Source organism: Sparus aurata, chromosome 3 (assembly GCF_900880675.1).
Source record: "Sparus aurata chromosome 3, fSpaAur1.1, whole genome shotgun sequence".
In the NCBI taxonomy this organism is placed as follows: domain Eukaryota; kingdom Metazoa; phylum Chordata; class Actinopteri; order Spariformes; family Sparidae; genus Sparus; species Sparus aurata.
The window spans coordinates 18,880,745-18,898,379 of NC_044189.1; the positions used below are offsets into that span (position 1 = coordinate 18,880,745).

General features: G+C 41.1%; 1 long non-coding RNA gene across 1 annotated transcript; it reads left to right on the plus strand.

The window, feature by feature from the left end:
* Positions 1-9,166: 9,166 nt before the first annotated feature.
* On the plus strand, positions 9,167-10,655 carry LOC115579133 (uncharacterized). Its single transcript, XR_003983596.1, has 3 exons — positions 9,167-9,214; positions 9,834-10,057; positions 10,312-10,655. It is a non-coding gene; the product is annotated as an uncharacterized LOC115579133 (long non-coding RNA).
* The last annotated feature ends 6,980 nt before the right edge of the window (positions 10,656-17,635 follow it).

The window sequence follows — 17,635 nt, forward strand, 5'->3', positions numbered from 1 at the left end:
GGTCATTTTCAAATTTTTCCAGCACCATATCGCTGGGGTAAAATACATGATCTACAGGAATATATACACTCATTTTTATTTTTTTTCACTTTTCATCACAATTATGTACATTGTGTTATGCTGTAAACTTCTAAAATTATGTTTCATAATAGCAAAAAGTTTAGAAATTAAAGGAGAACACAAAGTTTTATCCCAAAAAATGGAAGCCACTTGGCGTTCTTCAGACACACTCGCACCGAGACAGAGAGACCTGAGAGCACCCTGTAATTTTCTTTTTTGACATATATTTGTATGTTTCAAAATGCAGTGTTGGGAGTAACGCATTACAAAAGTAATGTAATGCATTACTTTTCGCTGTAATGCAATAATGTAAGGCATTACAAAAAAATATTTTACTTGGTACAAATCCCAGTAACGCGTGTTACAATGCATTTTAAACCCGAAATTAAGTGGTGTGTTGTTTTTATACAAATTCGCCAACAACTTCCTGTTAGTGCTGGAGAACTATTGATTGAGGAGAAGACGACTGCAGCAGCAGACAAGTTGGACTCTACACTCGCAAGATGGACATACGCTCATTATTTTCAGTTCCTCAGAGACAAGGATGTGAAGAACATTATAGCTACGTGCACTTTGTGTGCAAAACCAAAAGATCTCTCTACCTCATGAAACAACACAAGTAATTTAACGAAACATCTAGAGCGGTGCCACACTAACATTAAGCTAGTAACCAAAAGAAAGCAAACTGAGGATGAGAGCGGAGAAAAAACTAAGCAGCAAAAACATTCTCCCGTTCTGCGATGCTTGAACCTCAAGAAGTGAGGAGACTGTGGCAGAGTATGTTGTCGAAGATATGCTGCCACTTTCAACAGTGGATTCTCCGTCTTTTAGAAAAATTGTGAGCAAGATCCCCGTCCAGGCTAGCAATAACAAGGTAAGCTATCATTGCCTCAACAGGTTAGTGCTGCTGGGTTACTGACTATAATATATCAGCCAATAGAACAGCGACATAACGTCAGTCTGTTTCACATCAGTCTGTATCCAGATAAAACATACAAAAACTTCATAAACATTAGCTAAAGGGCCTTACAATGTAGGCTAATCTTACTTTATTAGAAGTAAGTCATGAAAATGGGAGAAAAGTGAACATTTCCTTTTCACATTTAAAGCTCTTACGTATGTTAGTGCCTGGTGTGACGTTACAGAGACAAACTGAACAATCAGTTTCTGACTGGCACTTTCAGCTCTGGTGCATCAAATTCGACCTTCTCTTCAGCCATCCTTCTCTATTGCTACCAGTCTGCATGTGTAACGACACACGGACAATCAGGCGCTAACTTAACGAGGTCACTTAACGTGATTAATGGTGTGTTAATTATTATTTAGCGTGTTATGGTTTAGCTAACGTTAGCGGTTAACATAAAGTGTTAACGTGCGGTGTTGGCCCAAGTTACTCAAAAAGTCTTAACTTACATTTCTTGTGACTGGAGAGCGCAGACTCTCCCATTGCACAAATCTGCAAATCTTTTTTGCAGACCTTTCATGACGCCACTCTTTGATTTGGTCCTTATCTTAACCATAGTTTGATGTTATCATTTTCAAGCCAACGCTTGTTAAAACAACAGCCTCCCGGCATTTTGTCATCTCCTGCTGTCTCTCTTCGAAAGGGGCGGGGTCACACACAGACTGGCAGGTCGCGGAGAGGAGCAGAGAGGCTCAGCGGAGCCCAGGAGGAAACATCTCCACATACGGTTCTCTTACTGATTTTATTTCTCCCTGTTATAAGCAAACTATCCAGTCTGATCCCATTGTGAAAGACATAGAGTATATGACATTAGCATAGACATAATGTCAAGCACTTTGAAGCACTTAAACTAAAATCCAAGCACTTTTCAGACCTTGAAAACACAACATTGAAATTCAAGCACTTTCACGGATTTCAAGCACCTGTACGAACCCTGCCTCTAAGTCTAAGTAGAAAAAGAAAATTAAAAGATAAACCAAATAGAGAATGAGAATAAAAAAATGGTGAGCCAGACTTTGGGGGGACCCAAACACACACACACACACACACGTAGTGGAAATTCTCCTTTGTGAGGTAGAGAGTTGCTAAGTCTCCGAGGAACTTCAAACTTCAGCGTATGAATCAAATCTCTTTAATAACACACAGCGTGGAGAAGTGTAGTGTATAAAATCTGAGCTGCAATACCATCACCCTATTTAGAAATGCTCAACTGTGTTGTGTAAGAGTCAGAAAGTACCTAGGAGACCTGCACTGTGCAAAACACTGGAGAAGGAATCCCCAAGAAGGCCACTAGAGTCACAATTGCTGTACATGGAAATTATAAATGCTATGTATGAAATAAACAAAAGATGACCACTGCCACGTCACACCCAAGGCCTAGAGGAGGGAGGGGGCCGAGAGTGGGGCATCTGGCTATATTTTTAAGGCCTTATTTGGAGGGAAATACACCGGTATAATCTAAAAATGGAAGATAATCGAGGATGAGGATATTGATCAGGCCTAAAAGAAGGAGGATCCAGGGGCGTGGAAACCCCCAGATCAAGAATAGTATATAAGTTGGAGCATCAGACAGAGAGTTCAGTTCATCCCGGGAGAGCTCACTGCATGTATCCTGCTGTGTGAAATAAATACCTTTGACCTGAAGACCAGCTGTTTCATCCTTGATTTAGGACTCCATCTGTGAGTGTTTTAAGTCAGATAATTGTACATTTTAGACAAGTAGTTTGACACTACAGAAGAAGGCAAGAGCATTCTCTCTCAAACTCTGAATTGTTATCCCTTAAGTACAGCATCAGAGAGGAGGTTACCTTCATTTACAACAGTCATAAAACATTTTCTTTACATAATAATGACTCTTTGATATTTGGGTGTATCCTGTCTTCCCAGGACAGTGACACTTTGATGTAACAGATGGGACAGCAAATGTCATCTTATCTAAACTTGTGTATCTTCCCATGTGGGGTATGTGCCCCCACCTGTGGCTCTTGTGACACCTCAAGCAACATGACATTCTCCCTTCCTCCTCCTGTCCTTACAGCACATTTGATCACTTACAGGAAGACTATGTAATTTCTCTCTCACACATACACACACACACACACACACAGAACTTCTAACACTTGGAGGCTGGTAGAAAATGGCCCCCTGTCTGTTCTGATAGACAGTGTTGACTGATGGCCATCATTTAACAAGATGTCTCTGCATGCTGTCCACTTTCCATAGCTGTCATCCAAGAGTAGAATGTGAGGATAATTAATGTTGGTATGTAGCGGAATATAAAACACAGAGAAAACACTAGTAACCATTAAAGAGACTGCAGTGATTGACCTCTTCATGCTTTTTTTCATTATAGAAACACATCTGAATGCTACTGTTAATATTTAAAGTGCAGACAACAACACCATGAACTGCATTAAATTTTGTAAAAAGGATGAACACAGCTACTGTCCTGCCCTTGTTAGTGCTGTTACTCCCATAAATGATGGAAACTAATTGAGGATGAGTTGGCATTCATCAGCTGTCATTTCATCTTTGCAGCATGCCTGATGTGGACCTACTGGGCATAAATCATTTATGACTTCACACAAGCCTTTATCTCATCTTAATGTGCTGCCAGTAATGGAGCTCAGTTCAAAATGCATCCATCGTCCATCATCCCATTGGTGACCACCATTCAAGAGTGATTTGTTTTCAATTTATGTGACTAAGTTGATTTACATAAATTATTTAAGTTACCACTGGCCCGTTCAAAGCAGTTTGTTAACATGAGGATATACGTTTTTACACTCATGTAAATATTGGCATGTATTCCTCTGAAGAAGAGTGATTTTGATTTGATAAAGTGTTTTGGTCAGCTAGTTCTTTTGAAAGCCAGTTTAATTTCATAGTGTCTTTTGGAGCTTTTTGATATGTAGTTTTTTGTAGCTTTGTGCAGCGTGGTTAAGTTTATAGCCTTTTGCTTTTTCCTCCCTGTGAGCAATTTTCCTTTTTGTGTTACATTTCATAGTTTATTCGTTTTTCAGATCAGTGTAGATAGTACCTCTGTTTTTCCTCCCTCAGGAGCGATTTTCTGTTCTTTCACTGCATGAAAAGTGGGATTTTCGTCAGTATGTGGCACTGTAGATTGACGTGGAATTTCAGGTTTGCGGCAATTTGCAGGCAACACTGAAAACTGCCGTGAATTATCGGAAATTGACGTGGGCCTTGCTTGGCAGTTGTCCCCCCATGACCCCCCTCCCCCTGATTCTAGGGGAGGCTTTAACATGTAAATGAAAATGCTGTGAGCTATACAAATGCAAATCAGGGTAGCAGGGGGAGTTTTACCCCAGGTGATCTTTTTCTAAAAGGTGTTAACTTCATTTTAAGAAAATCTCTGGTATAAATAGATGAGGCTCAGTATTGCCTAATTATAGACCCTTATATTTTAGCTTGAATGGATTTATTTGATGAAAGTATGCTAGATTAATTACTGTGTATGTCATTAGCAATGGCCAATGTTATGTAAAAAAGGTTATTTATTCTTTTCTCTCTCTTCTGGTAACAAGTTAAAGATAAAACGCCAGTTGTTAAGAAGTTAAAATTTGCATGAAATATTTTGAGATAACCAAGATATTAAAATGTAAAAAAAAAAAAAAAAAAGTATTTCTATAATTTCATGGGTTCTGAATGTTTTAAAAGCAGTTGAAAAGTAATTCTTATTGCTTGTGAGAGTTCCTGACCTGTAGGAGTTTTTGCACTTCCGGGTAGACCGGAGCGTGAGTGACGAGGAAGAAGGAGCGGAGAGTTAATGGCGTCGAGCAGCTAACAGTGGACTGTGTGTGTCGTCAGTGTCGTGTTTTATCACTAACAGACTGTGAACTGTTGTCGGACGACGTGCTGTGAGTGTGTGAGTTGGACTCTCCATCGCAGTCGAAGTGTTTGTGTTTTATTGGACACAAAGCAAGTTCGGTTAAGCTAGCTAGCAGGAGCTAGGCTAGCGGCCCGGCCATTGTCGAGAAGACGTCTGCGCGGACAAGAATGTTGCCGACGGACGGAGCTTCGCTGCCGCAGAGGGACACAGAGGTTTATCGCTGCGAGCATTTTGTTTTCACAGACTAAACTCGCCTCATAACAAGGCCGCGACCTCCTGTTAGTTCGGAGCCACGTCTGCAAGTCCAGATTTACACGATGCCGATAATGACGCCATTGTGTGTAAGTAACTGTTACTGTTTTCTCCCTCGTTTAATTTTACTGTGACTTACGTTTCTTTATTCATACCAGTCTTTTTAATTGTTTTCCAGCTGCCTGTAAGACATTACGAGACAGTACGCAGGACAACAAACAACCAGATCTTGCATCGCAGGCCGGAGGCTGTGAGGAGTTCAGCTCGGAGTCGATCGAGGACAAAGAGGGTAAGATTTATTAGATTAGATCCGTCTTTGGTCAATGTGACTAGATGTGTTGTGTCCATACGCAGTGCATCACGCAGTACTGATTGTCTTTATTGATTGTTTTTACAGCTGCTGGAAGCAAGACAGAGTGCTAGCTGAGGATGAGGTGGACCTTTGGAAGTGCGCCGCCATGGACCTGATGTTTGAGGAGGAAGACGGCACAAGATGGCGGGGTGTCTGAATTAATTGTGCGACCTTTGGCAGCCGGGAGCTCACCGAGCTCTGCGCCACACTGCTGTCACATGAGAGGCGATTCCGAAGTAGCAGCGCACCACAGACGTCTGCAAAAACAGACACTTCGCGGTGCTGTAGGATTTGGGCCTCTTGTGAGCTTCCCGTTTGTTGTGTGGGCAGATTATGCTTTGTACATGCTGTGTGATTGTATTTGTGCTAATAAAACTCTTTGAATAAACAACTTCTTCCTGGCAAATGTTCCTTTCCTCAGTAAATTCATTCATGTAATTGATGATATCATAAATATAAATGAATGAATAAATCACATAAATATATAAACATAATATTTATATATATTCCCACCGGGGTTTACATTTATAATGACCCAGGGTGACCAATCACGAGTGATTTTGCTTGTTTATGAGTAGTGGTTTCATCCAATACTGAGTGAGGATATTCAAGCCAGCCCACACATTCTCTGGCCAGGCGTGGTTTCGCTGCTATTCATATGCAAATTAGAGCCGTTCGCACATCCGGGAGCTCCACTGACGTCATGGTTCTTTTTCCGACAATTTTCGGCACAGACAAACGCCACGTTCACAGCCTGTAAATTGACGTTAACTGCCGAAAATTAGGGAGATTTCCGGGCGTTTACGGGGCCGAAAATCCCACTTTTCATGCAGTGTTTGTTGTTGTGTTATGTGCTTGTGTTTTCCTGTTGTTAGTCCTCCGTCTGAGCAGACGAGGTTAGATTCTCTAGCCAATTGTTTATCACTCATTCCGAAGTAGATACTAAGGAATTTCAGAATAAAAGCCTGTCTAAACCATTCTCTGTCTGCATCTGAGTCCTCCTTTTGTCACACAGCGGTGAGGTTGTCTTGTCTTGGGTGTTTTGTCTCGTGTACTTCCTGTTTTATTTTGAAATTCTGACTCTCCTCTCGTTTCAGGTCACTTGCCCTTCCTCATGTGTTCCCAGTCTGACGTCTCCCCTGATCCCTGATTGTTTCCACCTGTTCCCCATTACCCTTCTGTGTATTTAAGTCTGCGTCTCCCCTTGTCCTGTGTCAAGGTGTTTCGTCTGTCGTTCACCTAAGCCCTTCGTCACAGCCTTGTTAAGTATTTTGCCTAGTCTTGTTAAGTTTGGAAATTCATTGGTTTTTGTTTCTGTCATTTGTTGTGCCTCGAGTAGAGTGATTTTTTTGTTGTAACCTTTTGATAGTGTAGCTCAGCTCACAGTTTTCAGTTTAGCCTTTTGCTTTCCTCCCTTTTGGAGCGATTTTGATTTCTCTTGTATAGTAGCTTATTCAGTTTTTCATAGCTTTCCTTATCGTGAGTGTTTTCTGTTGTAATTTATTAGATTGAGATAAGTCAGATTTAGTTTTTTTTTTCTCTCCGGTTCTCGTTGAGATCCCACCGTTGGTGTGGTTTTGTTTTCTCCCTTTTCCTTTTGTTTTCTGTCTCGTCTTGCAGGTTTAGTCAGGTTCAGGTTTTATAGCCATTTTGGTTATCACTCTGTCTTGTTGCCTGAAATTTCAGAATAAAAGCCTGTTGAATTTTGATTCTGCCCTGCATCTGAGTCCTCCTTTTAGTCCAGGCCTGACACCTTTTGCCCAGGCCTAAACTAGAAGTTATGACCTTTCAAATGAAGTATGACACTTGCATTTTGACCTTACAGTTCTTCTGTTATAAGCTTTTCCATCCGAGTATGCAAAATAGGTGGAAATTCCTTTAAAAGGGAGGATGTTTAAGTTATGAGAGTGAATGTAAACATTTTAACCCAAAGTATGATCTTCTCCTGAAACTTTTTTTGTACTAAAGCTAACTAAACAGCAACTTTCACAGTAATATGTGAACTGTTTTTTAGCACCCAGATAGCAAAAGCTTGTGGCAGGCCAAACTGGCATCATTCCATGTGGTATGTGGGCCAGATGAAAGTATCTGGTGTGGGCAAGCTTTATTTAGAAAGTCTAACCAGACAATGTATAGAACATTTTGATGCTTACTTGACGGCAGAGTCCTTCACGTGCAAAAAACTTGAGGATATGCAATTCGTATTTTACAGCTGACATATTCAGGAATAGTTACTATAATTACGATAACAGTGAATGTTGTAGCGTTTTTATCAAATTTTTATCAATATCCACATCAAACCCCACAAAGGACACATGCTCAAAACACACATACCCCTGAATGCATTTTTTGCACAGAAAAAACAGTGGTAAATAACAGCAGAGCAGGTGAATAAAACACACAATTTCAATAAATTCAACCACACACACCACAAGTCAGTCACAAGTGGGGCAGGCTGACGGAGTAGGGTACAGAGTAGAGTAGGTTTAGTTCTTTACTCGCCAGCGACAGACGACATACTGCCTTCGTGGCTCAAACAAAAGAAAACATACAGGGCTGTACTTCTGGGAAGCAGGTGAATCCGAGCCAGATCACTGGTTGACAGGGCTAATGGGTGTGTGGAGGTGAGTGAAAAGAAAATTAATATTTCTTCTTTATAAGCACTGTCATTTTGGGCGATCGCCACAATGTGCAAAGTTTTGATTGAATCCAGAAATAAATCAGTCAAAGACAAAAAACATAATTCAAGTGATAACACTTATCTTATTTTCCAACATTTCCAACATCAGTGACCTTGTTCCATAAAAAGGCCTTAACCTGATTTCTAAAAGACTGTTGACAATTTAAAAGTTTGGTGACAGGTGGCAAACTGTTCCATAACAAGATACCAGTGTAAATAAAGGCACTTGAGGCTTGAACTCTGGGTACTTTACATGAACCCTTGTACGGGGCTGAAATGTAAAGATATGAAATGGGTGTATGATATCAATGTTATATTACCTTATATTGGAATGTGTATGTTTAGTGAACTGTTAATAGTTTAGAGTGTGTGTGTGTGGGCGTCTGTGTGACATATACTGTCAGCAGATGCTGCACAGAGTTAGATGTGATACTATGGCGTCATTTTAGTGCCAATAATCCGCGCGCATAAAGACCACTCTCTGCGCGCTCGCTGTCTCCCTCTTTGCCTCCTGCTCGCTCGACTCTGCTGAGTTTTGGCACTCTGGGGGCGGGCTTTGAATAGAATTGAGTTTCCTCATTGACTTATAATGGGCCCCCGTTCACGCGCACGTTCACGCGTGATGACAGCTTCACGCCGGTAATCACACGACGCGTAGTGACTACGCGTAACATTCATGCGTCTTTATGCAAACGCACGTGTTAACGCTCGCATGAAGATGATTGAACATTTTCTTCACGCGCTTACGCGCACGCGGAAATGACGTGCGCAAACTCTGTCACGCGTAACAAGAAGCTGCGTACGTATGAAGCAGCGTGCACACGTCTGTCTTTCACTGTTTGACAAATGTTGTTAGGCGTTCACACGTACGTACATCAGTTCGCGTACATGAACGCCTCACGTAGTTGGCCTTTTCATTTTAATCAACCAGGGGAGGCAGCAGTGAGCCATACTTTGCCTGCCGGAAATTCAAAAGAAGAAGAAGAAGAAGAAGAAGTTTTTTTTTTTATTTAAACAAGAAGAAGAAGAAGACGGAGGATGAGAAAGGTGACTGGGGTAATATTTACGTATAAATACATCGGTCATTTGTGTTGTGTAAGTTTAAAAGTAGAGTCTGGAGTATTGCTTGTTACAGTTTGTAAGCAAACCCCTGCTGTCGAAAAGAGCCTCCGCAGAGTGGGTTGATGCAGCAGGTGGAAAATGTATATTGTTAGTGCTGCTAATCAGTTAGCTCGTTAATGCTTATTAGTTGCTAATAGTAAGAACTCTCCTACATGTGCTTGTATTATTGTTGTATATTGGCTGTTGTTAATTAAGCTGAATGATTCATTCTTATTTCTATTGGTTGTTTACCATTCCTGGTACTGTATAGTTAACCATGTACCTGCTGTTCTGATAACTGCTTTTTATTCTCTGTTACAGAACCACACAACTTTCATATACCTTCCACACACACATACTCATCTGTCACTCTCACACCATCAACCATTCCTAATCAGCAATTGAGAAACTAAAAGGATAGTTTAACAACAGATCCACTCAGACACGTCACACTGGTGAAAAGCACCTGTAGAACTGAGTTTTGAGAGCTTAAAAAAATAGTGTTGCCTGTAACGTTGTGTCTGGTTAGCACCATTTTATATACCTACACTAAGCTTGTCCTTTTTCATGTCAGGTGTATTGTTGATACAGGGCTAAACCAGGGTTTGACAAGAGTTGCTAGTGTCTGATTCTACAACCGAACACAGCAGAGTGGGCGGGGCCTGCAGACCGACCCAGTTACACCTGCAGCGAGCAGACAGAGGAAGAGGAGTGTGAGATCCGCGGGGAAAGGAGCAGGAGAAAGAGAACGACAGCTGTCACCAGCAGACGGGCACTGACTGTCGGACTAATTGAAATGTGAGTTTATACTCTGCCCTAGGGATGTAATGAGATCAAAATCTACAGTATTTGCCGTCATTTCATACCCTGCATGTTCACAATAATATTGAGACACTTTTGTTATCACGATATCGTGGTATTACCAATACGTTACATCCCTACTCTGCCTCCATTGTGCGAGTAGTGATCCCTGTTCGTGGAAAGTTATTGCGAATGTGTGTAAAAGTACAGTGACTGAAGTCCTCCCCCCCTCCCCCCTCCCCACATGACAGCGTAAGAGGCCGGCGCCCAAGGACGGTGTGACAGCAGTGGTGCCAATGACGAGAGTGATGTTGGCCCGAGGTGACGGTGAACAGCTGATACTCTGCCCCATCATGTGAGCAACGATCTTAGGACGTAAATGAAGTGGTGTGCATGTATTGGGTTTAAAAGTGCAGTGACTGCCATCTCGTTTCCCCCACAGCTCCCGAGTCTGCACCCGGCAGAGGACAGTGTGCAAGTGGAAGACCAGCGGTGGTCGTGGAGAATCGGTGTTACCAAGTCACCACAATAACGGACCCCTTCTCCCCAGACCCCATTCTGTAATTTCTGTGAATAAATATTGTTTTAAATGCCCTTTACGGTCTCCAAGCACTTTCTTGGTTATCGAAACACACGTCATATACGTCAGCGTAGATGAGAGCCAAGTCAGAGACAAGAGAGACAATGAATGAAATCCCGCGAAATGATGTGCGGTCAATATGACCGCTTATGGCCGAAATAGGTAAAACAAATATTATAAAATAATATTTCATAATAATTGAATATAACATATTTTCTTTTCCTTTTCTGTAATTTATATCAAAAATATTCTCAATTAAAATACAGAGACTTTTAGAAAAATGGTTAGAAGTCTGTAATGTTAGCATTTTGTTATTAACATCACAGATTGATAACTGATGATGTTCAAAGTTATTATTATTATTATTATTTCACATAAACACACAGTAAGTATAACGGTACTGTGCTAGGTATTCTTTTCGTTAGTTCTTTATTGCTTTAGCAATATTGTTGTGGCATTCATGGCAATAAAGCGAATTTGAAATGTATTGAATTAATAAACCTTTAGATTCTTGATTCTTGCATGTAGACTGATAAGTGTTGTGTGTACAAATGAGCAATACATCCAGATTTCCTGAGATTTGTATTGTCAATGGGAATTTGAATTTAAATATCAGGCGATGTTTTCTCCATGGAAATTATTTTTCGGGCAAACATTTACAATAGAGAGGGATCCGTTGTGTGACAGTGGAGCGGAGGGTCAGCAGCTGGATTTTGCACGCACGGTCAGTATTATTAGTAGGTGTTTGAGGTTTATTACGTTTGCAGACATTATTATATTCAGTGTAATAATGTAATAGCCTTTGCGTGCGCACAGTTTGCGTGTGTAGGCAGGGGCCCGTGGTCATGATAATCCCCTCTATGGCTATAAGAGATGGATCAATTTCATGTAGTTTTTATTGAATCAAAAATACATAGGTAACCTATTATCTAATAAAATAGTCCCACTGTTAAAAAAAAATAACCAAAAAGGCTGCAGGGCGACTGGGTTGTGGGTCAGCATGTCGTCTTCTCCTCTGCTTTAAAAAACAAACAAACAAAAAACTGAGCAGCAGTGCTCAATCCACTCATACATTGTTAAGCATTTATCCTTTTTTCCTTTGTGGGTTCAAACGGATCATGTGGCGGATTAACCGCAAAACAAGCCTACTTCATATTAATAATGACATAACGCTCATTATGCTTCAGCTGGACAAATGGCTGTGTTGAATTGAAATTCCTTTATCATGCTAAATATCCGAAATTGTATGAAAATTGCTCCAATGCGTTATACCGATCTTCGTGCATACTCAGACACAGCCTGATATGGGTTCTGAGCAAAGGAATGTCTGTTTTCTCCCCCGGTCTGTTGTCAGCAGGAGCGGGGGCTGCAGGCTCGCGCCTGGGTGAAGTGGGCTCAGGCCAGTGTTCAGCCGGGCTCGAGCCGAGCGGGGAGAGAAAAAATGTGTATTTCTTTTGCTCTGTGGGAGATCTCCCACAACAGAGTGGATGAGAAAGCAAGGGGGACAGATCTGCCCAGCAAACATCAGAACGCAGAGTGCAGCCTTTGTCTGTCACCTGGTTCAGCACCCTGGACAGCTGCCTGCGTAACTGGATGTGGGAATTTGATGCATTTGAAGCCGCGACATTTGGTCAGAAACGTCATATATAATAACATTGTTTCGAGTCGTAAACAGTTTTGTAAGTGGAAGAAATAACAATCAATTAGGCTATTAGTGTTAGTCCTTCTTCATATAAAGTTGTGTTACAGTCGCACAGCTGGAGACCGCTAACAAAGTTAGACACAAGAGAGAAAATGTATGAAATCCCGCGAAATGATGTGCGGTCAATATGACCGCTTATGGCTGAAATAGGTCAAACAAATCACATTTTCTTTTCCTTTTGTGTAATTTATATAAAAACTATTCTCAATTAAAATACAGACACTTTTAGAAAAATGGCTAGAAGTCTGTAATGTTTGCATTTTGTTTACATCGCAGATTGATAACTTAATTGTGATAATGTTCAAAGTTATTATTATTATTATTATTATTATTATTATTATTATTTACTGTGCTAGGTATTCTTTTCGTGGTTCTTGGTGCTTGGAGCAATATTGTTGTTGTGGCATTCATGCCAATAAAGCAAATTTGAAATGAATTGAATGAATAAACCTTTAGATTCTTGCCTATAGACTGATAAGTGTTGTGTTTACAAATGAGCAATACATCCAGATTTCTTGAGATTTGTACTGTCAAGGGGAACTTAAATTTAAATGTCAGGCGATGTTTTCTTCATGGAAATTATTTTTCGGGCAAGAGAGAGGGAGCGCGGACGGGGGATCCGTTGTGTGACAGCGGAGCGCAGGGTCAGCAGCTGGATTTTGCACGCACGGTCGATAGATGATAGTCTATGGCTATAAGAGATGGATACACAATCAATTTCATGTAATGTTTATTGAATCAAAAATACATAGGTAGCCTATTGTCTTCTCCTTTGCTTTTTTTTCAAAGACAAACTGAGCAGCAGTGCTCGATCCACTCATACCTTGTTAACTTCCACAAAGACAAGTTATGTTAAAACGGACGAGCAGAGGGGTCATTCCCCGGCAGATCGCACCCATGGGCCACAGTTTATTTCAGAGTTGTGCGAGTGCGGCTGGAAGTGGGGATTCCAGCACCACGGATAGTGCGTGTAAAAAGATTAGACAAACGTTTAAATGTGTTTGCTGCAAGCGAAAATATAATACATAATAAATGAAGATAGTGACAAAGGCCTATTAGCAATAAAAAGCAATGAGTTGTGAGCGGACGGCAGTGTTTGATGTAGGAAGTAATGTAAACTTGAAAATCAATTTAGGAACAGCGGTGTTTCTGAGTGGGGCTGTTTCACAATGGAAGGGTGTGTCAGAATGGAAGGCTGTCCCCTCACTCTGGGGTTAAAATGAATCATGTCATGCAAAAGCCTATATGTCTGTATCTCGCATTGGATCGATTGCACCATCTACTGGATGAAAATGGAACACAGAACAACTACGCGAGGCGTTCATGTACGCGGACTGGTGCGCACGGTGCAGATCAACTTCCGGCTGCGAAGCTTCAGAGTCTGCGAGCACACGTGTGTGAACGCCTAACAGCATTTGTCAAACAGTGAAAGACAGACGTGCGCACGCTGCTTCATACTTACGCAGCTTCTTGTTACGCGTGACAGAGTTTGCGCACGTCATTTCCGCGTATGCGTAAGCGCGTGAAGAAAATGTTCAATCATCTTCATGCGAGCGTTAACACGTGTGTTTGCATAAAGACGCATGAATGTTACGCGTAGTCACTACGCGTCGTGTGATTACCGGCGTGAAGCAGTCATCACGCGTGAACGTGCGCGTGAACGGGGGCCCATTATAAGTCAATGAGGAAACTACATTACACGTCAGGCGCAGCTTGCTGCACAGGCGTCAAAGCAGGCGCAAGTGACACGATCAGTTGATAGGTGCGCACGCTTTTTGAAACGATTATACCGCCATAGCGTGTCTCTCTAATTGTATTGACATCGATTTACCGCCATAGTGTGTGTGCGTGCGTGCGTGTGTGTGTGGGTGGGTGGGTATCTGAGTGTGCGTGTAAAATGTCAGTGCGCCCGGAAGTTGTTTCAATGTAACCGGAAGGCACCGCTATCTTGGACAGCTACTTCTTTCTCCATAGGTTTAGGGATGTCGAACTAAATATTATTATTATTATTATTATTCCTAAATCTGTGAGCACGTGATTAATTGTGCATAATATGGTTGCCTAGATCCACAATCTGTCACAACAAGGCACATCACCTGCTCATAAATCTTATTAATTATTATTTTTTATTTTGAAAATTAAGACAGGAAGTAGTGGGTTTTGACCGCGGACGACCCGGAACCATCAAGTTCGCGACCTGGACCTAGGCTACGTAGCTGTGCAGTGTTGTCCTTTCAAAGAGAAGATGCAGTTATTACTATTAATTGTAGTTGGCCTTTTAGCCTGTGATAAGACATGTTTCTGCAAATACTTAAGAAATTTATGATTTTTTCGTCCACGTCATGCACTGCATCCAATCTATACAAGATAACCCAGTAGCCAGACACTTCACTGAGCTGTGGCACCATACAAGGACTATTCATTCTATGGTTTATGTGGTTCGTCGTGGTGAAAGCCCCGAGTCAAGAGACTGTACCACTCTTTTAGAGTCATTACACGGGCAACTAATTCTTATTCTACAGCAACCTCAAAGTCAGACACAACAAGGAGGCGTTGTCATTCCGCCAACAACTGAAAGTGGCGCTCCTGGTCGTCCTAGGTATGACTTGACAGCGGATCAGATTAACCATTGTTTGGATTTAGGATTGAATTGGCAAGGAATCGCTTCACTGTTTGGGATCGACCGGCGAACCTTATTTCGTCACAGACAACGTCTTGGTATCCCATCACAGGATTACACATCATTTTCAGATGAACATTTGATGTCAATCGTTGGGCAAATTTTAGCCAACACACCTAATGCCGGCGAAACTTATGTCCGTGGCAGTCTTCGCTCCAGAGGAATACGTATTCAGCGTTGGAGGGTCCGCCAAATTCTGCAAGAAATAGACCCAATTGGACGATGCTTTCGTCGTTCCCGAGCCATCCATCGTAGAATCTACCATGTAGCGGAAAATCATGTAGCTTAGTGTGCGGGACAGTAGACAACTTTTGCCGAGAAGTTTCCAATAAAGCCTGCAATCCTAATTTGGTGGACTGTTTTAACTTTGTGCCATCTGGTATTTAGGATATACACCTGTCCTTTATATAGAGTTGATAAATATTTGCCACTTTTTTCTTTTCTGTAATGAAGTTCCAAAACATCATCAGATGGCTATATCCCAATAACCAACCATGTCTCCTAAAATTACGTTTCCATGCAACTAAACTGCATTCTCATTTTTCTCTCGCATTACGTTTGTTTGTGACGTAGGCTATTACAAATATGTTTCTAGCTTTCTGATGTTTTGAGCATGATGCCCATTTTTTGAATAGACATCTGCTGTGAGGAACTATTAGTTCATAAAAAGAGAAAAAAATGTTTAGATGTCAAATTTTGTGGTCACAGTTGTTTAAACTCTAGTCTACTGTTCACTGAATTTCCAAGTGACGTCATGCGTACCTCATGAGGGACGTAGGGATTCCCCCACGGTTACTTCGGAACAAAGCCGAAGAAACCTTCTGAAGTGCACTGTGATTAAAATGAATATCATCGTTCACTCGAGGAATAGATAACATTTAAGCTCCAATATCAGATTTTGAAACAAATTAGTCTAACATTCAAATAAATCATCAGTACAGTAGCCTAAGTGAACTTAAATACTTTTGCATAAACAAACGCGTGGTCGAGCGCATTGTAGAAAAGCAAGACAATAAACGGCAAAGATATGTTGATCATAAACGTATTTGTGATATGTCACAAACAAACTGTAAATTGAGAATGCAGTTTAGCTGTATGGGAACATAATTTTTAGGAGACACTAGAGTTGCAATAACACACACAATTCAAGTCATCAGGTCATTAGTGGAGTACCTGATCATATGAATAGGGTGTGTCTACGGAGAAACGGAGAAAAAAATGCAATTGGCCGGTGTTGTACCGTATTTGGTGACCCATCAGATTCTGTGACCTGCAGTTACAAGAAGTACTCAGATACTCTCAGTAAAAGTGTCAATAACACAATTTCTGCAAAATTAGTACTTACTAAGTACTACTATAGTACTTTAAGTAAATTTAGCTGGTAATAGGGTACTAAGTAGGATTTCAAATGCAGGATTTGTACTTTTAATTAAGTATTTTCACATTGTGGTATTGATAGTTTTTCAGAGTCTACCTCTTCCAACACTGCAGGTCACAGAATCTGATGGCTCACCAAATACAATGTAACACCAGGCTTAGTCAGACCTTATCTTACCTTTGCTTTGTTTTGACAGGCATAAAGACGGAAACCATAAACTTGTCAGCTGGAGGATGGTGTTCCATGGCTGCGTGGACGGATTCAGTCGCACAATCATATACCTTGAGTGCCTCAACAACAACAGGGCTTCCAGTGTACTATCCCTATTCCAGGAACGAGTTCAAAACTTTGGAATGCCTTCACGAGTTAGATGTGATCGTGGTATGGAGAACACTGAGGTAGCTCGATACATGCTCAGGCAAAGAGGACTTAACAGGAGCAGCATAATAACAGGTCGTAGTGTTCATAACCAGTGCATAGAAAGACTTTGGGCTGAGCTTAATCGTGTAGTTTCATACCATTACTCTGATCTGTTTACTTTCATGCAGAATGAAGGTATACTTGATTCACTTTCTGAGCTACACATGTTTAGTTTGCATTACATTTACTTTCAACGGATCCAAAGGGCTGTCGGGGAATTTAGAGACCAATGGATTAACCATGCGCTATCTACTAAGAGACACATGACACCTTTACAGTTGTGGCATAGAGGTGTGATTACTCATGTTGGACAGAACAGTACGGCTGTGAGCAGTGTATTTGATGCTAATGAACCTTCAGTGACTGATGAGAGTGGACCCTTGTCTGAGCTTCATCTCAACAACAATGTTGAGGTTCCTGAAAACAACTTTAATATAAATGACACCACCATCGAGGAAATCAACCAGGCTATCGATCCATTCACTGAGGATGGTAACCATGGAATGAATTTATTTGTGACACTTGTAAATTTTCTTGAAACAAAACAGTTTGAGTAAACTGTTCTTACTAGCAGTGCCACAGAAATAAAGACAGCACTGTGAAGAATGGTAACAGTCCTCTGTCACATTGATCTGAAAACACAGCAGCATTGAATCAACAGTAGTAGCCTACACCTGAACTGGTGGCTTTCACTCTTTCATTTTATATTACAGCTCATCTTTTACCTGAGTGCACTACAAAGTAAGATGTAACATATCAAGTAACAATGAACACTTCCTTGACACTGTACCTACAAAGACCAAATTTAAACCCAA